This window comes from Triturus cristatus, chromosome 11 (assembly GCF_964204655.1).
Source record: "Triturus cristatus chromosome 11, aTriCri1.1, whole genome shotgun sequence".
Taxonomy (NCBI): Eukaryota; Metazoa; Chordata; class Amphibia; order Caudata; family Salamandridae; genus Triturus; species Triturus cristatus.
In genome coordinates, this window is record NC_140594.1 from 996,929,767 (window position 1) to 996,950,709 (window position 20,943).

General features: G+C 45.6%; 1 long non-coding RNA gene across 2 annotated transcripts in view; it reads left to right on the plus strand.

The window, feature by feature from the left end:
* Positions 1–15,600, plus strand: part of LOC146785812 (uncharacterized) — a 154,046-nt gene extending 138,446 nt beyond the window's left edge. Inside the window, exons 2-3 of one of the 2 annotated variants that reach the window (XR_014970497.1) lie at positions 8,573–8,792; positions 14,851–15,600. This is a non-coding gene — a long non-coding RNA (uncharacterized LOC146785812). The remainder of the gene's footprint in view (positions 1–8,572; positions 8,793–14,850) is intronic. The other variant, XR_014970498.1, reaches the window with a different exon arrangement.
* Positions 15,601–20,943: the final 5,343 nt, after the last annotated feature.

Sequence of the window (20,943 nt, forward strand, 5' to 3'; positions counted from 1 at the left end):
CCCACTGAACTCTACCTTCCTTCTCCCGAACTGTTCTTCAAATTTTCTTCTAAGTCTGAAGGTAAGCCAAGACCCGGCCCAATGCACCTCGTGTACCTGGCTCATGCTCCATCGTAGAGGGCCTTACTTTTCGACTTTGGCATGGTCTCCCATGACCTGATACCCACGATTGGCGCTTTGATCTTTTAGGGGCTAGATTTCACTAAAAACTTTTAAAAACTTTAAAAAATCATCACTCAGGTTCTGCTGGTTCGATTTAATTTGTTTAGGTGTCATTTTATATATTAAAATTACCTCTATGTTTCCAAATTGGGTTGGGATATTTCTTGTGTTGTGTTTTCACTTTATTACTGTTTAAGTGCTGCAAAATACATTATACACTGCCTCTAAGTTAAGCCTGACTGGTTTTTGTGCCAAGCTACTAGAGGGTGGAGCACAAGTTAATTTAGTAACTTGTGTGGTTCACCCTGACAAGGATAGTGGTTGTTGTCTTTGTGAGGCTTCCACCCTTCTCAGCCAAAAACCTGAATTCTTACAGTGCCTACAAAATTTCATGGAAAGTCGCATCAAAGGCATTTTTTTTTTACTTTCGCCACGCTGCACAGCATCACAGATGCTCAGCAGTGAGGCTAACCATCGACCAGGCCAATAGGTCACAGAGGCAAGACCTATTGGATTGGCCAATGTCTGCTTCTACTTGTAGTGATGAAAATAAATAATCTGATAATATTAGAGGACGTAAATCTTTGCCTCATTCTTCAGGACACACCACCATCAGTACAGGACAACAACATTCCTTTTGTCATGGCAACAGAAGAGGCAAATGTACCAAAAATGCACTGTTTCCCAGAAATTATCCAGGAAAAGTCTTGTCAAATTTGTTTTTTAGCTAGAGCGAGATTATCAACAGAGAGAGGATGAAGGAGACGCATGGATTTGTGAAAAATGTCTGCCGCAAGCACACTGAAAGAGAACATTTAAGGTACCAAAGGAAACCCATTGATTGGTAGTCAATGGTGCAATGAATTCAATGAATTGAATAGACACAACACAGTAATCACAATATCTTCGAAAAGGTTGAAACCCATTATGCCAGACTTGAATTACTATCAACAATCAAGGCAATGTGTCATTGACCAATGCCTCCTTTTCTTTTAAAGGAAGCTTGAATCATTGCCTTTCCAGTCAGACTCATTTTTCATTTTATTAATTCAATTTTCATACACAAGGTAAGGTCTGCTCTAAATTCTTTGGAAGGGTAGTGTGTATGTAGTACTGCATATGGAAGAGTGAAACTCAGAATTCATCAGTTTTCCATTGGGTTCGATCTTTAGGACTTAAAAACCTCTCATTATGGATTAGTTTCTAACTGTGATCTGAAATCCATTCAAGTCTGCCCAGGGTAGACATTGGATGCATAATAATAACGTTATCTTCACCTTTCTAAATGGCATAGGGTACGTCGCAATCCTTCAAATGATGGGTGTTCACTGTGAGGGTTGGATTGCTGGCCTGGCGACTCCAAGGTTGGAAAGCTGGCGTTCCAACGCGTGGTTTACTTTGAAATTCTGGGAATGCCCACAAATGTGCATGTATGCATGCAGCCCCAAACTCCTTTGCGTCCCCTTTCTACCCTGGAAGTGGTCCATATTTACTCCGCCAAAGGGCTGGAGTAAATCTCCTTCCATGGTCAGAAGAGAGACAGATTGTGTTCAGATTTTTTGAGGGTGCAGGGGAAGGGGCCCGCCACAGGGAAAAATGTTTCTGCCCACTGGCGTAACGAAACTCGAGGGGTCTCCCTGCAAGACACGTGGAGGGGGCCCCCTCCGGGCTCAATCAGGAGCTCTGCAGCCCGAGTGCTGTGCTGAGGGGGGCCCTGGAGCTTGGGGACCTCCCCGCACCGCGGGGGCTGCGGGGACCTGTGTTATGCCCTTGTTTCTGCCCCGGAGAAATAAGAATGTGCATTTGCTCAGGGGACTCCTTTCCACCTGTGGAGACTTCTCGTCTATCGAGATATTTGAGCAGGGGGAATAGGACGCTGCAGGAGTCTCCTAACATCCCCACTAGTATGCTTGTGAACCTGAGCCTGGGGCAGCTCTTCAGGAACACTACTGGGAATGTTCTACGGGCAATATTTATCTACACAGGCCTAGGTCTTAGAAGGTATAATGGCCATAAGCTGTGGTTCAAGCCCTATCACTTTAGGTATCTTGTACTCCCCGTATTTCAAATTTGAGGTAGTCACCAACAAGCTAGCCACCTTCAGTTTTTGATTTATAAAGGATTTTACTTCAGGCAGTCTCCCCAATGAGCCTCACGGTGTAAGGGCTCATGTAAAATACACCGGGTATTTTTCCAGATTATGGAAAAATGTGTGTGAGAAAAAATGTGTGTAAGAAAAAATGTGAGCGAGGCGAGATGGCACCTCACGTGCGCAACACCAATTGAGCCTGCTGATTGGTACTCATCAGCTCTGCCCACTCTTGTCATCATCGGTTGCCATCACGCTCCAAAAAATATTAAACAAAGTGTCCACAAAGATAAACCCAAAAATGTGAAGGTAAGTGGTGAAGAAATCACATACCAAAGTACGACTGAATAGTGAGGATAAAGAATGAAAGTAAAAAATGAAGCAGATGCACCCTCTATAGGTTCAAACTTTATTCTTCCTTAGATGTGCACCCAATTCAAAGCTTAAAAAGGTTGCTTAATATGCATACCATTATGTAGTGCCAACATGTTTCATCGCCAAATGTGTTTGTAGCGATTTCGTCAGGGCAAATACAGTCGCTTGGCACACATCAGGGACACTTCTTAGAGTTTCATTCGGGGACCTTATTGAGCCATGGCCTCGCGTACCAGCTCGTTCCTATAGATCACCCTCGGGCTCCTTGTGTGAGTCCTCGTGGTGGTTCAGCATTCAGCTGTAATGCCAATCACCCAAAGCCTCACAGAGCTCCTTTTCTCCGCCGCCACGAGGACTCACACAAGGAGCCCGAGGGTGATCTATAGGAACGAGCTGGTACGCGAGGCCATGGCTCAATAAGGTCCCCGAATGAAACTCTAAGAAGTGTCCCTGATGTGTGCCAAGCGACTGTATTTGCCCTGACGAAATCGCTACAAACACATTTGGCGATGAAACATGTTGGCACTACATAATGGTATGCATATTAAGCAACCTTTTTAAGCTTTGAATTGGGTGCACATCTAAGGAAGAATAAAGTTTGAACCTATAGAGGGTGCATCTGCTTCATTTTTTACTTTCATTCTTTATCCTCACTATTCAGTCGTACTTTGGTATGTGATTTCTTCACCACTTACCTTCACATTTTTGGGTTTATCTTTGTGGACACTTTGTTTAATATTTTTTGGAGTGTGATGGCAACCGATGATGACAAGAGTGGGCAGAGCTGATGAGTACCAATCAGCAGGCTCAATTGGTGTTGCGCACATGAGGTGCCATCTCGCCTTGCTCACATTTTTTCTTACACACATTTTTTCTCACACACATTTTTCCATAATCTGGAAAAATACCCGGTGTATTTTACATGAGCCCCTACACCGTGAGGCTCATTAGGGAGACTGCCTGAAGTAAAATCCTTTATAAATCAAAAACTGAAGGTGGCTAGCTTGTTGGTGACTACCTCAAATTTGAAATACGGGGAGTACAAGATACCTAAAGTGATAGGGCTTGAACCAAAGCTTATGGCCATTATACCTTCTAAGACCTAGGCCTGTGTAGATAAATATTGATTGAGAGGAGGGCGACCTAGGTTTTTTTCCCTCTGTAGCTCCTTATTGTGTGAATGTTCTACGGGCCCCAAATACTACCGTTTTTTTGTGAAGTGGGCCCTATGCTTTTCATGCATAAACTCAAACGCAGGATTCTTAAGCAAATCAGAAAATATCGTATTGTTAATGTACCATGTTCACAAAGCACACCTATGGGTTCATATCTGAAACGGGTGAAAGGACTATGACCTGGGACCATGGCTGTTCGCCCTTAATTCACAAGGGGGTAAGCAGCCATTATGACACTGAAATTGTGTCATCTTCCAAGAGGCCTAGGTAATTTGCTCACCCACAAAAGTCCTGACCCTGTCTGGGTGCAATCACAAGAGACCATTAGATGTTTCAGTTTTAGGGTGAGAAAAAACATGTGTGCTGCTCTAGACCTATTCTCTAGGTGGGTCATTTATAAACTGTGGGATTCTGAGGTCGCAGGCCAATGTGTGGGGTAATAACCACTCAATGGCCCATAACAGAAATCATGCGACATATTTACTGCAAACTGACGGAGAGCGGTGTTACGCCAAAATTGGTAATGCAGTGCTCCATCAGTTTCAAAATGCAGAGATGCACAGTATTTACAAGAATGCGGCGCACCCCTGTGTTTCCCCTAGCGCTGGCACTAAGTAAGCTGCTAGCACTAGCACAGGCACCCTTGAGCCATGTTGCACGGGTGCCTACGCTGCAGGGGTGATTGTTTATGTTCAGGATGAGACACCTTCCTGCACATAAACAATCTTTAGGAATTTGTTGTTTCTACGTGGGCTGCACAATGCAGCACACATGGTAAGAACAAAATACGAGGAGAAATGAAACGTTTCTCCTCGTATCGCCTGATTAAGACCATGTATTCCCTAGTGATATTTTTGGCGCTGCCTCATACCTTGTAAATATGGGGCAGTGTCAAAAAGCAATTGGTGTTGTGGCAGAACGCCCACTGCAACACCCATTGCACACCCCCTTTCACGCTAAGTGTTGCGTGAATAGGGGCTGCGTGAATTTACAAAGCAGCATTAAGCCGTGTTAAGTGGCTTAACGCCGCCTTGCAAAGGACTTACGTCTGGTGGTGTTAACTCCTTGTAAATATGCCACCATGTGTCCTATGAATGCATTATGCGAGTGCCGCTGCAGCTCTGTTCTGTCACTCCATGCTCTGCTCATCTTTGTCCTCTAGTGTCAAGCTTAATGTGCACAACTTACAAACATCTTTGTGAATAGAGTCCATATAGTCTGAAAGCAGATAATGTCTGGATGGAATACCAATTATGACAATTTTCCTGCTTCTATTGACACATAGAATAATCTTCACCAATAGTCAACTTTTAATAAACTATTGATCTTGTGTTCATGCGCCAGGCCAACCTAGATTCCCTTACAGGAAGGTCCCGCTACCCTTCCTGAGATCTCATTCCATTTATAGACAGTGCTTAATTTGTAAAACAAATATGTGCCAGGGCCCTTGTCATGAGACCACCACAGCTTGCTCCACCCATTGCCCCTGTCAGCGAAGTCATCACAGTACCTACACAACTACTAATCAGTACACTGTTACAAGTGTTACTGTTCAAGGCGTCCAAAGCCAAAGAAAGGCTCGGCCAGCAGGTATTAGTTGTTTTAATATATATTAAATTAATAAAGCAACTGTTGTTCTGCTTATCTCTACATCACACAACCATCGCCACCATGTGGCAGCTGTCATTGCTGCCGCTGTTGACAATTAAGGGCTGGTACCAAGCACCGTTTCAAATTAAGCGCTGTTTTTAGGTCTCGGCTAGCGAAGGCTGTGCTTGCGCAGTCTCGCTCGCGAGATTTAATGACTTGGAGAAGAGGGGCTTGAACCCGCCTCTCTTCTCTCCTCTTCTCCATTGGCTGGCCTCTTAAATGCTGGCCAGCCATTGGAGAAGAGGCTTGGCTCTCCAAACAAGCCCCGTCTTTTTGCGATTCGGGGGTGTGTTTTTTCGATTCTTTCTCTGGGCGTGTTTGAGAAAGAAAAACATGCCCCCGAATCCCAAAACGACGCTGCGTTTCTCTGAGGCATTAACCTCGGAGAAAGGCAGTGGTGTGCTCGTCCTCTCCCCCTGCTCTCGGCTCCCGTGTTCGCGATTAACTTTTGCGATGAGGCCTCTCCAGACCCTCTCCAAGGAGGGGGCACCGTCTCGCAGTCCCACTGTATACTGAACCCCCTCCCTGGCGTATCCTTCAGTTTCTGCACCCCAGTTCCTACCCGGAGTGCTGTAGTTTCTGTTTGATTCCACATCCGCCCCTCTCCTGCTGTAGGTGGAACACCCCTCCCTGTGGCCTCTTACACCCCCCCATACACACTTCAACCCCCCCCGGGGCGCTGTTTTAAAGCCCCTCAGTCGCTGCATCATACCCCGGGCCGCTGCCCTCATCCTCTCAAGTTCCCCCTTGGGGGCCCCGCCCCTAACGGGGCGGGGGTGGGGGTGGTTTCTGAACCGGAGATCCTCGGCCCGCCCTTCCTGGTTAAACTCCATGAGAAGAAACTTTTGGTGTCGGGGCCTCGGGGTGAACGAGCCGAAGTTCCAGCTGAAAGTCCCCTAAACTGCCCCAACCGAGGATCCGCGATACTCGTGACACTTCTGGAGAGCACAAGACACTCTTGGCCCCAGGACCCCGAGGACAGGACCGAGCTGGCACCGTCACCCACGTGAGGTGCCTGGGCAGGGGAGCACTGGCACGTTGGAAGCCGTCCAAGGCCCGGTGTGGCATAGTGCCCGGATAAGGATGCCCACTGAAGACTGGGAGTACCCGTTGAGGCGCTGCCGGTGAAGAGCTGCGGCCGGGAGGTGCTAGTCCGAGAGAGGGCGAAGGGCATCCCGTCTACGGGCAGCGGCCCCTGGCACGATGGCACCCATCACCCTCCACCAGTCGCCCTCGGGCAGCGGGCACTCGACGCCCACCAAGGTGAGCACCTCTGGGGGTGGGAGCCGGGGAGCCTACTATAGGTAAAGGGCCCCTGGGCACGAGGTTTCGTGAAGTAATTTATTAATGTTCCGTTTGTTGCCCTGGCACACTAGTGTATTAGCTCTTTGAAATCACCCTCAGTTTGGCAAATGGATACACGGGTGGAAGGGGTGGGGGTAACGAGACATTGGTATGTGGTTTTATATAGCACAGTGTTCGCAACCCTTCGTCTTCTTGGCACCTTGTGTTCTTTTTTGGTAAACTGTGATTGTTGGTTTACACAATGGGGGCGGGGTCTTTGGGGTTGGGTCAACAGGCCTTCCATAGCCTACATGGTGCGGGATTTGTAGTGTGGTTAATTATAGATAGGGTGGTCACTTCACTCCACGTCATCACGGATACTTTCTAGCCCTGGCTTTCGTGTGATAACCCGATGCATTCTGGGTGTTGTAGTCGTTCAGTGTGAGGGTTACCTGTGCGTTAGCTGCTCTTCTATAGCTGGGGTGGGGGCTGGTGGTGAGACTGTTACCTGTGCTTTGGGTGATGCAGGCGTGGGGCTGTGCCCTGGAAAGGGGGGGGGGTATGGTGAGTGTTAAGTGTGCCTTGGTTCTTTAGCTTGTTCTAAAAAAAAATATAATTCTGTTGACCTGCTGTTTGTAAGAAGAAAAAGTACATATGCTTTAACTTAAGAATTATTGTACTTACCTGTGTCAACCTCCGGTGTATATCTCCTCATATCACCTCAAATACTGAAAGTATCTGAAAAGTAATCTTATTGTATTTTAAACTATTTTAAAAGTAATACAAGCCTGTAACCGATTCCAGTACAATCCGCAATTGCGTTACTGTGTACAGCTTTGCACTTGGAAGTATTTCTTACTTGCCTGTGCCAAGTCCTGCTTGGTTCTAGAAATAAAACATAAGTGTACCTTTTTTGTACTTACTCAATAGGTCTGGATTCTGTATTTGAGTGTGCGCCATCAGTCTTGATTGAGTGAATAGAATAAATGCTTAACACAACCTCCGGGCAAGCCTAACTGCTCGCCAACACTGCCACAAAGAGTACTGTTAGTACTTGTCAAATGTACCCTCTACTATACCTCTGGGGACTCCCTGGACTCTGTGCACACTATATCTTACTTTGGTATAGTATACACAGAGCCAGCGTCCCACAATTCTTACAGCCGATCACACTTGCTTAGCCGTTCATTCCTACAGCCGATCACACTACTCTGTTCACTCCTACAGCTGATCACACTTGCTTACCTGTTCACTCCTACAGCCGATCACGCTTACCTGTTCACTCCTACAGCTGATCACTTGCCGTTTGTTTAAATGTTTTAAAAACAAAAACATAAACAAAAATAATGTCATGAGCAATGCCAATAGCTCTAACTTTAACAATGCCGAGACCATTGCATTGTAAATGCTTGTTAGGAGGCAGTGGAAGTTCATACAAAGAGCAGATGTTTCAGAAAACATCTTTTTAGCAGCTATTGCTGACTGGCAGAGCAGCAGAGGGCCAATCAGAACATACACAGCCATTTTCTTTCACCTTACAAAAAGACTTTCTTCCAAAAGGTAACAGACTGGCATAGGCCACCATATGACTTTCCAGCTCATCTCCAAATAACATTTTTATGAGTGTCAGAATGGTAAAAAATCTGTTTCACATGAGGGTGAATCTATATTGTTTTGAGACTTCACGGTATGGCAAAAAATTATATAGGAGGTTTATCAACGAGTTTTGAATTTGGTGTGAATTTTAATCTCGAAATTCAAAATTTGCCTGTTCACAATAATTCGGAAAGATTTTTTCTTATAGCTTCAGATCAATAAAGTACTCCTTGTTTTGCAGGAAGTTATACCTTTTGCTCAGCCAACAAAGTATGAGACCGGGTGTGTCCTATCATATGATACATCTAAGTGGAACATCTGAAGAAGCAGCTGGTGTGGGGCCCAAGAATAAAACACTGCACATTACACACCTTTTGGAATACTGTACTACTGAATAAGGACAAAAATATAAATGTACAAGAATATCAAGGACAGAACATTGAAGGACAGAATATCAAAAGGTAAGTACATAAAGGGGAGTATGGATTTGCCATTCCTAACTTAACATCTACATACCTTGAAGACATATGTACTACATAGGTACATATATGTAGAGTTAGGTATAGCAAATCTAGACTTATTTTAGCTGTCGCTTTTTTTTCAATATTCTGTCCTCAATACTTAGTAAGCAACAAAATTCCGCCTTCGATATTTAGTGTGCACACCCTTTTGGAAATCCTATAAGTGAGATCAGCACCTACTATTCCAAATAATGTCAAGACAATGAATTCATTACCTAGGTGAAAACGATAACAAACCAACTCATAGCCTAGACAGAAAGTGGACTAGGAAAATCATGGAACAAGTTTGTGGCCCGCCCAAATTCAAAATCAGAGCCTGATGGACTCTTGGGTGTACTTTGAATGTTGGCAATCAGGCACTCTCTCTTCTGGTCTGTCAAGAGCTGAAATAATTTCGGTATATTTTTCTTCCTTCCACTCATAATTAATTACTTCTGACATGTGACCCAACCAGAGAACATTTCTGGGGCTGATACAATAGTCTAGGTTCACTATAAGAAGTGTAATATTTTATGTGAAATTGATCAAGCCTGTACTGCCTTCATACACAGGATAAATCCCAGTGTAAACAAGCCATGCCAGGAGCTTGGCAACCTTTTGATCCTGCAAGTGTCATGAGCTAGTAGTGGAAGATATGCCTCAGAGTTGCTGGGAAACAAAATCTTTACTATGTGTTAAAGTTCCCCGTTGATTGATAAGATATAGGATAATGTCCTGCCTGCTGTATGTTATTTTGATATTGCAAGTCAGCAAGGAATTCTGAGACCAGTAGAGGAATTACTGTATGAAATGTATGTGACACTCAGCATTCCAGAGAACAGGGTGATAAACTACAAATAAAGTTGTGTTCCCCTAGGAATCATTCAATTGTTGTTTAAATTTGGCCGAAGTGATCACTAATGAACAAGAAATCACTGAAAATGGGGAATTGGGCATCTGTATTCACAGAGTCTTTACAAAGAAATATGAAAGGTTATCAAAGTATTCATAATCAATGCAGGTACTCCAAGTGACGGCACAGGGGAGGTGCATTTGAGTTAACCATACATGAACAAACACAAATTACACTGACAATATTTCCAATATTTCCAAAGAGTCCCTGCCCATAAGACACAAAATGTATCATTAGAAACCCAAAGCTGTTAGCATTTCGGTTTCAATAAGACAGTAAGTGATATGGGTGGACCCTAATCAGTCGATGTTTCGACCCCCTCAAGATAAATCACACAGGGTCTTCATCAGGACAACAGAAAAGAACCAACCTGACCAGAGCATTCTGGTTCCTATTCACAGATGACTATTTTAGGCAGAAAGAATATGAATTCCATGGGGAGTAATACTTTCATGCTCAATCGAAAGTGCCGATATGTAGCTCCTGACATCACTTCCTAACGACTAGCCTATCATTCTTCTACCAGTGTAGGACAGCTTTCACTATTCTCCTGAAAAGAACAGAACCTGTACAACTGGTGGCAATATGGGTCTCTCCCGAGAAGGAGCAAAGAAAGCATCTTTGAACTTTACTGTTGAACCAAGAAAAATCTTAGATGAAGGCGACTCAACAGGCCTGATCTTACTAGATCTGTTGGCTAACTTTGATGCAATCAACTATAATATATTGATCAGTGGTTTGAAGGAGTGGGGCTTACTAGCACCACCCACAGCTGGTACAACTCAAAATGACCTGAGCTTTGAGGTGGCTTCTGCCTGCCACCCATGGTGTAACGTCCTGCACCAAGAATGAAAGACAAACCATTTAGCTATGATTTAAAAATGGAAAATGTATTCAATTTTGTAATTCATTACTACTGCTTTTAATAAATACCCCTCAATACAGTGTGACACAAACCGAAGTACCAAGGTGAAACTTTCCCCAATGTTACAGAAATATATATATATATTTTATTTTTTTTTAAGTGACGTTATCATAGTTTTGCCTGGTGTTTGTTTCATGGTTTCCAAGGCAAACGTTTTCAGGGCTCGGCTCGTGCACGGGCTCTTAGAGCCGAGCCGGACCCTTGCCTCTGCTCTGGCTCGACTGTTGGCTCTCCCACCTCTACTTTCAGAGGCCTTAGCTCTTGGAAGTACTACTTTTTTTTCTGAAAGCCCATAGACACTGTTACTGCCAAGGGCCTCGTTAACGGATTACTGGAGTTTGAGTCCAAAGCGTTTCCTTTGTTTCCAAAGCCCCGTCGGGCACTCGGAGCTCCTTCCACAGCTAATTTTTTTTAATCTCCAATGTGTTCGCTTTCTTTTCCTTTCTGGCAAACTGCACAAGGATACGAAACACATTTACTCCACTGTTTTCTTGGCTACTGAAAAGTCTTTAATGCGTTCCTTCCGGATTGTTTCTCGTGGCTCAAATGCAAAATCTGAGGATTATCAGTTAGGTCAAATGCAGAACGTTTTTTCTCAGCTGTGGGGACTCTCTGATCCCACATAGTGTGTAAGTAAACAGTCAGGATGTTTGGTTGCCTACAGAAAGGGTCTCGCCCTGCACATCAACATTCCACACTCCAAGGCTGCCCAATCCTCCGGCTAAGAAGTTCAGCTCTAAAGCTCACTTCAAGCGGCACACAACAAAGCACACACAAACACCACCACAATATCACATCCACACATCAGTACGTCATCACAGCATCCTATGCCATCACACCACTACATTATAATCCTGATGTGAATGAAAATTTATTTTTTTACGTTTGCTGGGGTTTTATAGATGCTATTTTTTAATACATCACACTTGCCTTAGTGTGAGAAAGTTTGTCTGAATACAATATACCTCACACATGTCATTGTACCAATGTGCCATGATATCGCCTCATAACATGCAGCTCATCATGTTATTATATACAAAAGTCACACTTATATGTTTGGGTCAACTAACTTTCCAAAATGATTGCAAAACTTATTTTTCACTGTCCACCTATCTTTGCTATGTATGCGCAAAGTCCCATTCAATGATATTCCGACAAAAATAAAAAATACCACTGGCCACAATTTTTTGTGAAAACCATAATGACAAATCATTTTTTCTTGTATGCTTATAGTTATACAATCTCCTGAACACATATAAACAAACATCTTAAGTGTTCATGTTAGACAAAAGCCATCGATCAGCTTGAGGAAATATTGTCAGGTGTTGAATGTTTTTGTTCGGTCACTCAATATACATTATATAACACCCTACTACGTACACCCATCATCTGAGAGAGGGGTGTGAAAGAAGAGGCCACTCCAGACAAACACATTACTATACACACCCGTCACCTGTGAGAGAAGTCTGACAGGGGAGGGCAGTTCCTCCCCGCATTCTACTATGTACATTTGCAGTGCTTAATTTATGCCGGTGGTTTCCAGTGCTGGGCACCGGCACTTAATTGCCAGCACTGGCACTTGTGACAGTCTGCCACAAGGTGATGCTATATGGCAACTTCATAGAGGACCACTGCAACAGCTAATTATTAATGGAATAGACTTTAAAAATGACTATTACCTGCCGCCCAATCCATTCTCATAGCTTTGGGGGCCTGAAATAGTCTGAATTGTTACACTTGTAGAAGTGTGATCGTTAGTAGTTGTGTTATTATTATCAGTGCAGCACGGCAGAGGCAATGTGAGGTGCAAGCTGCAGTGACCTCATGATGAGAGCCCTTGCATTTATTTTTTTACAAAACGTACTGCACATTTGTCTTCTGAGAGAGACATCTGAAAGGACAGGCCAGTCCATGTAAGCACTATACTACGCATATCTGACATCTGAGAGAGACATCTGACAGGAAAAGCCTACTCCTTCTTATTAACTACTATGCATACCTGTCATGTGAGAGAGACATTTGATAGGAGAGGGCAGTTCCTCCCCACAATGCACACCCATCATTTGATAGAGAGGTCTGAAAGGAGAGGTCAGTCTGTCCACACACCCTACGATGCACACCTGTCATCTGAGAGAGAGGTATGAAAGGAAAGGTCAGTCAATCCACGTACTCTACTACGCATACCTGTCAGCTGAGAGAGAGGTCTGTCAGGAGAGGGCAGTCCCTCCCCACACACTACTATGCTCACCTCTCATCTGAGTGAGAAGTCTGAAAGGAAAGGCTAGTCCATCCTCACACTGTATTAATCAAACCAAACATCTGAGAGAGATGTCTTATAGGAGAGGCCTTTCACTCTCACAAACTACTATGCACACTTGTCATCTGAGAGGGGTCTGACCGGAGAGGGCAGTCCCTCCTCACACACTACTACGCACAGCGATCATCTGAGAGGGGTCTGTTAGGAGAGGCCAGTCCATCAACACACCCTACCATGAACACCTGTCATCTGAGAGAAACATCTGACAGGAGAGGGCAGTCCCTGCCCACACACTACAATACACACCCGTCATCTAAGAGAGAGGCGTGAAGGCAGAGGCCATTCCATCCATACACCATACTATGCACACTCGTCATGTAAGAGAGGCCAGTCCATCCCCACTCAGTGCTATGTACCGTGTTGTCATCTGAATGAGAGATCTGAAAGGAGAGGCTTCTCCCTTTCCACACCCTACTACACACACAGGTCATCTGAGAGAGAGGTCTCGAAGGAGAGGCCAGTCCATCCACATACCCTTGGCGGCATGTGGTGCTTTACAATGACCATCCAGTGAATTGCAACAAGCCCTTCCCGCAGTCTGTTTTATTAGTAACCAGTGAGACCGTTATGACGTGGTCCTGTTTTTTGTAACTATCTCAGGGGTGGGGAGGGTGGTGAGAATGAGTGAGTGAAGGGCAGCTGAAATTAAGCTGTTAAGTGACCCTGCAAGTTAATGGAGGGAATTGCTGATGTACTGTGCGCTGTATTATAAACCACATTACTATTCAGTTGCACTCCAGTGCTTAGGAGTGCAGTTGTGGCATGTGGCGCTTTCCAATGACCATCCAATGAATGGAAACAAGTACTTCCTGTTGCCTGTTTTCTTAGTTACCAGTGAGCCCATTATGACGTGTTCCTGTTTTTTGTAACTATCTCAGGGGTGGGGAGGGGTGTGAGAATGAGTGAGTGAAGGGCAGCTGAAATTAAGCAGTTAAGTGACCCTGCAAGCCAATGGAGGGAATTGCTGATGTATTGTGCGCTGTATTATAAACCACAAAACACTTACTATTCAGTTGCACCCCAGTGCCTAGGAGTGCAGAAGGTGGCATGTGGCGCTTTACAATGACCACCAGTGAATTGAAACAAGCCTTTCCCACAGCCTGTTTTATTAGTAACCAGTGAGCTCGTTATGATGTGTTCTTTTTTTGGTAACAGCTCAGGAGTGGGGAAGGGAGTGAGAATGAGTGAGTAAAGGGCAGCTGAAAGGAGGGGGGTCACATGACTTAGCAAGGCAATGGAGACCATGGAGGAGATAGCTGACTTTCACACTCTCTCCCCGCAAATGCTCTCCTGGTAATTGAAAAAAATGCTGTGGCTTGAAAAATAAGATAAGAATATGATTTACAGGCCTGTTCCATTATGGTTGGAGAATATCAGCAAGTAATGCAGATTGTGTTAAAAAATGAAGTGTTCAAACTGTATGTACTTGTAAGTAAAGGAGATAGTGTTTCTCAAATTATAAAACAAAGATTGTGGCATCTGTTAATAGAAGCCCTAGTGTTTTTATGAACCGTACTGTACATATTCTTCACCCAGATATTCGAGTGGTGATATTGCTGTTTCTAGAGTAAATCACTATGCTCACTGTTAACAAAGGTGTGCCAAGAGGAATGTGTTACTTTATAAACCTTTATGAAATCAGGTTTGATGGTGCATCATAATGTGATTGTGTAAAAAAATGCACTGGGTGAGGGTGTGGAATTTTTCAGGAGAAAATAATAACAAGTTAGTGCTGCACTGGACATAAATATGTGACTGGATGAAAAATGTAAGAAATGTCTAGAGAGTATAGTGATAACTCACTGTTATCTTTAGGTGAATCGTATGTAACTTTTAATTTTTGGGTTATTTTGTCTTTTTCTAGGAGGAAAATGGAAAACAGAAGTTGTGAAGAAGAAAAATACCATGTGACAAAATATATGAAGGAGAGAAAGAAGCCTTGGTCACTCTTGAAAAATCAACAAATAATAACTCTGTGGAAAGTTAGAAAAAAACAATTAATTGGAGAAGTGATAATGTTTCTATTGCATAGGGGGCATTTATAGTCTTGTACAATCTTGCCCTGTGTAGCTCTATTTGTCTCTGAGGTAAAGATTATCTGCTTACATAAGCAGTAAAAAAGAGCCTTGTTAAGATAGGCAGGATAATTGTGTTGTTTAGCAGTAACTACCCGAGCAGGCATAGTGTATCCAGGTTGAAAGGATGTGGAAGCACATGAAGAGTTCTCCAGTTCAGCAGCACAAGCTAACTCTGCGAAAGCTATGCTTTGTGAATGCTTTAAAAAAAACTTAAAACAACATTTTTACCAAGTTTGGAGATGAGAAGTGTTGATAAGACTATTTTGCCACCTAGCCTGATATCATCACAATTGCCAAACTAACAATACTTTAGTCGTCTAAGGTGGCTAAAAGAGATCCACCCTAATCAAAATCTAATAGACAAATGAAGGAAAAAGGTTGGAGTTGTTGGTGGTGCTCATCGGAGTCACATGGAAATGTCATACATTAGTAAAGTTGTTTGTTGTCTTTGTTTTATAGTTGTTGATATAGCTTGTGAATGTAGTTGTCTTTTTGTAATGTTGTTAAATTGTTTTTTGTAATAAAAAGTTTACCGTTACTACTGATTTGTTTGCTTATTAGTTGTTACAGTTTTGACTTTTATTACAGAATTGTTATGTTGGCTAAAACTGGCAGTTCCTTCTTCAGGGACTGCAGACGTGTTCCTGCATGTGTATGTATTGATACAGTACTATGCACGTCTTTAATGCTACAGAGACTTGGTAATGGAGTGGTCAATTATTTGAACATCCAACTATGGTGACTTGTCATTCAACATGGAAGTCTCAGTAGAGAGATCACTACTTGTCCACTATGTGGTATAGACACCTCTCATAGAAGAGAGAGACCTTGATAATTAATGGCAGCCGCTGTGTGAGTGAGCAAGCAAGACCTCTAACCTCTAGTCAGGGACCTGTTCTCTCCCCCAAAAGCTCTGCTGCTGTGCCGCTGCCGCTGATAGAGATCTGGTAGGTGTTTGAGCCTGCTTCTGCTACTTCCACTGTTGCCTGTCTGTTTGTTGCGCCCGTTTTGCCTTGGTGTCTTTTTTTCTGTCTTCATTGTATTTATTATTAAATTCTGTGTCTATTATCTGTGATTAGTTTTTGCGTCTGTGCCCTTGTTTTCCATGCCCCTTTCCCTCTGCTGCTCCACCGTGGCCGCTCCCCTCTGCTGTTCCTGCTCCTGCCTCCCAGCTGAGCTTCCCTCCCCCTCCCCTATTTATTGGTGGCCAAAGGCAAGACCGTCTGCACCTGTCTGCGACCTGACCGCGACCAGCACCAGAGATCTCGGATCTCCAACCACCCACCCCTACAACCCAGCTTCCCTCCTTGCACTCAACCCCGGAAGGAACAACAACTGCCAGCTGTCCATGCCGAACACCACCCATGGGCAGTTCTCCTGCCGTCACTGCCGCCAGACCTTCACCACCCTCCGCACCCCCACGGTCACCGCCCCCAAGTCGGATGTCAACACCACCGAAGCCCTGAAGTGCATTCTCCTCAGTGTGCGCTCCCTGCACAGACATGCTGTAGAAACATGGGACCTCCACAACACCCTCTCGCCAGACGTCGCCTTCTTCACAAAAACCTGGACCAATGCCTCCTCTGCCCCGACATCGCCACAGCCATTTCTGACAGATACAAGAGCCAGTGGACGGACCGCTCCAACCACCCAGGAGGACGACTTGCCATTGCACACAAGAGCTCCCTCCGACTATCCACCTCCACCACGAGCAAGTCTTTCTCCACCACCGAACACATTCACTTCCAGATCCAGACCAGCACTAGAACCACACTTCGTGGCACCCTTGCCTACAGACCCCCCCAGGCCTCGCACCACATTCGCCACTATTATCGCTGACCTCATCGCACCCTACACCATCCCCTCCATGGACTACATACTCATCAGAGACCTGAACTTTCACCTCGACCACCCCAGCAACCCCAACTCCACCAACCTCCTAGACGACCTCGCCAACATCGGACTGAAACAGCTCGTCACTACCACTACCCACAAGGCAGGACACACCCTTGATCCCATCTTAACAATTGGGAAGAACATCAGCTTCAGCCACACCACGCAACCACAATGGATGGACCACCACTGCATACACTTCCTCGTCAACAAACTCACGCCGCCCAAACCTGCACCCTGCCCTCCACGAAGAAACTGGAGCAAACTCACAGAGGAGCAGCTCAACTCCACCCTCAACCGCGATGCCCCCACTACCTTGACCGACGCCAACCTCGCAGCCAAAGAACTCCACCGATGGATCACCAACTGAGCAGACGAACTCGCACCCCTACGCAACTCAGACAGGCAGTGCCCCGGGAAGGCTGCCTGGGTCACCGCCGACCTCCAAGAATCCAGACGCACCAGCAGACATCTCGAGAAGAACTGGAGAAACAGCAAAACCCAGGAAGATCGCACTAACCTACAAGAACGCCAAAACGGAATACCACCAACACATCAGATCCACCAAAAGGACCTTCATCCAGAACAAGATCCTCGCCAACTCCAGCAGCTCCAAGGAACTCTTCAGCATCATCCAGGAATTCACCAAACCCCTTAGCGAAACCACGGACATCACTCCCTCCCTGGACCTCTGCAACAAGCTCGGCTCCTACTTCCATCTGAAACATCTTCAATGACCAGATACCTGGCTCCGAAACCACTCCCTCCTCCAGCAACGCCAGCCAGCCCACCATCTGCTCTGGACCCCAATCACCACTTAAGACACTGAATCAACCATGAAAGACATTCACTCAGGAGCCCCCATGGACCCCTGCCCTGCACATCTTCCACAGAGCTGCCGCCACCATCGCTCCAGACCTACGACGCACCATCAATGTCACCTTCGAAACCGGCATCTTTCCCGATGACTGGAAACACACAAAAGTCGGACCCCTACTCAAGAAGTCCTCAGCAGACCCCACGGACCTAAAAAACTACTGACCCATCTCCCTCCTCCCCTTCCCGGTCAAAGTCACAGAGAAGACCGGCAACGTCCAATGAACAGAATTCATAGAAGAAAACTCCATCCTCAACCCCTCCCAACCCGGATTCCGCAGTAACCACAGCACTGAGGCCACTCTACTTGCTGCCACAGACAACATCTGCACCCTCCTCGACTAAGGACATACCGTGGCCGTGATCCTACTCGACCTCTCTGCAGCATTCGACACCATCTCCCACTGCACATTCACTGCCCGACTCCACAACACCGGCGTACAGGGAACAGCCCTCGACTGGCTCCGCTCCTTCCTCACTGGTAGAACCCAAAGAAGCAGACTGTCACTCTTCCTCTCCGAACCCACAGAAATCAACTGCAGAGTACCCCAAGGATCATCGCTCAGCCCCACGCTCTTCAACATCTACATGACCCCCCTCGCCGCCATCGTCAGACAGCACAGACTCAGTATAGTATCCTATGGTGACGACACCCAGCTCATCCTCTCCCTCACCATGGACCCCATCACCACCAGACTCAACTTCCAAGAAGGAATGAAGGACGTCACATCCTAGATGAGCAGCAGCTGCCTGAAGCTCAACTCGGAGAAGACAGAGGTCCACGTCCTCGGATCCTCCCCTTCTGCATGGGACAACACCTGGCGGCCCACCGCCCTCAGCATCCCCACCACCCCCATGGACCACACCCAAAACCCCGGCATCATATTCAGCTCCTCCCTCTCCATGACCCGACAGGTCAACGCCGTTGCCTCCACCTGCTTCAACACCCTCCACATCCTCCGAAAGACCTTCAAATGAATCCCCCCGAATCAAGGAAGACCGTCACCCACGCACTCATAACCAGCAGACTGGACTACAGAAATGCCCTCTATGCCGGAATCAATATGTCTAGGCTTTGTAAGCTCCAGACCGTACAGAACACCGCAGCCAGACTTGTCCTCGGCATCCCTTGACATGAACACATCACCCAGCACCTGCGTAACCTTCACTGGCTCCCTGTTGAGAAGAGAGTAACCTTCAAGATACTCACCCACACCTACAAATGGCTCCACAACACTGGACCCCATTATCTCAACAATAGAATCTCCTTCCACGTACCCAAGAGGAACCTCCGATCTGCCGACCTTGCCCTTGTCGAACCCACGTGTACCTACAGAGCAAGAACATGTGGGAGAACCTTCTCCTACATCGCGGCCAAGACCAGGAACCAGCTCCAGATTGACATCAGAGGCACCCCCACCCTGCGCATCTTCAGGAAGATCCTCAAGACTGCTCTTCAACTAACCGGAGCTGCTCCCTCCCCACCCCGAGCGCCTTGAGACTCTCACGGGTGAGTAGCACGCTTAAAAACTCCCTGATTGATTGATTGATTGATTGATTGATTCAGAGGCCAGTGCATCTCCATAGTCTACCATGCACTGCTATCAGTTGGTACAGATGTGATAGTGGAGTGGGTAGTTCTATCTACATGTAATTGTTTATGCTTGTAACAGGAGATAAGTTTCACAAGAGAAAACTGTCTGTGTCTACATCCCACTGCACATGCCTGTCCTCATAGTGAGCTGTTTGAGGGAAGCTGAGTGTGTCCTCACATTCAAATATGCACACCAGTTGTCCAAGACACAGTTCTGAGCAGAGAGAATTTTCAATTTTACACCCTACAATGGACATTCATCACCATGAAGAGAGGTATGAACAGAGAGAGCAGTCTCTACCCACAGCCTACTACAGATATGTGTTACTCTCAGGACGGGTCTGAGGTGACCCAGCAGTGTCTCTCCATATCCTAATCTTTATGCTTGTCATTCAAGACATTTATTTCAGCATGGAGGTAATTTCTTCCCAACACCTTACTTATACATCTGTCATCCTAGGGAGAGTTGTGACCAGAGAGGTAAGCCCCTTTTCACACCCGAGTTTGCACACCCATCATCCAAGACACAGGTTACAGGTGAGTGGTCAGTGTCTCCCCAAATTCTACTAGGCAGACTAATCATCCAAGAGAGAAGTGTCAGCAAAAAGGGTAGTTTTTCCACAGGGCCTACTATGTACAACTGTCAGCATGGGAAGAGGTATGAGCAGAGAGTTACGTTTTTCATAAAGCATTCTGCAGACACCTATCACCCTGAGGAGATGTGTTACCAGAGAGACCACTGCCTTCCCAGACACTACTGCATATCCCTTTTGCTCTAGGGAGAGGTATCAGGAGAGTGGTCACTCCTTGCCCACACCGTACTGCATATCCATAGTGTCCTGGAGACAGGTCTTAGTGGAGAGGACAGTGTTTCCCTACACACTACTGCGTATGTCTGCCATCCTGGGGAGAGGTGTCATTAGAAAGGCAAATCCATCCCCACACCCTAATATAAATGATTATTATCCTGGGGTCAAGTGTCACTGGAGAGTTTAGTACCTCTCATACTTGCTATGCAATAGTGAGGTTTTATATGTGAGGTGAATACCTTCCACATCCTATTATGCATACTGCTCAGCCTGGGGAAAGGTGTGAGTAGAGAGGTAATGTTTTACACCCTACTCTGCAAATTGGTGACCTTAATGCAAGGTGTCAGTGGAGAGGCCAATCCCTGTCCATACTCCACTATATACAGTCGTTGCCATAGGCGAAGTGTCAGTGAGAACCAGGTCTCTCCTCACACCCTACTATACACTGTTGTCATACTGTGAAAGGCTGTCATTAGAGAGGTCACTTTCGCCTAACACCCTACTAATGGTGACTTTATGGCATAAGTACTGTAATGAAGTAAAGTGTAAATTCTCCCCCCAAAACATTGTACGATCTTGCAAGACTTTCATGGGATCATAAAACAAGAAGTGGGGTACAGAAAATCTTTCTCATGAGAAAGGTTTCAGTACAGAGGCTTGTTTTGGTTGCAGAGTCTAATACGTACACCATATGATACAGAGCTACT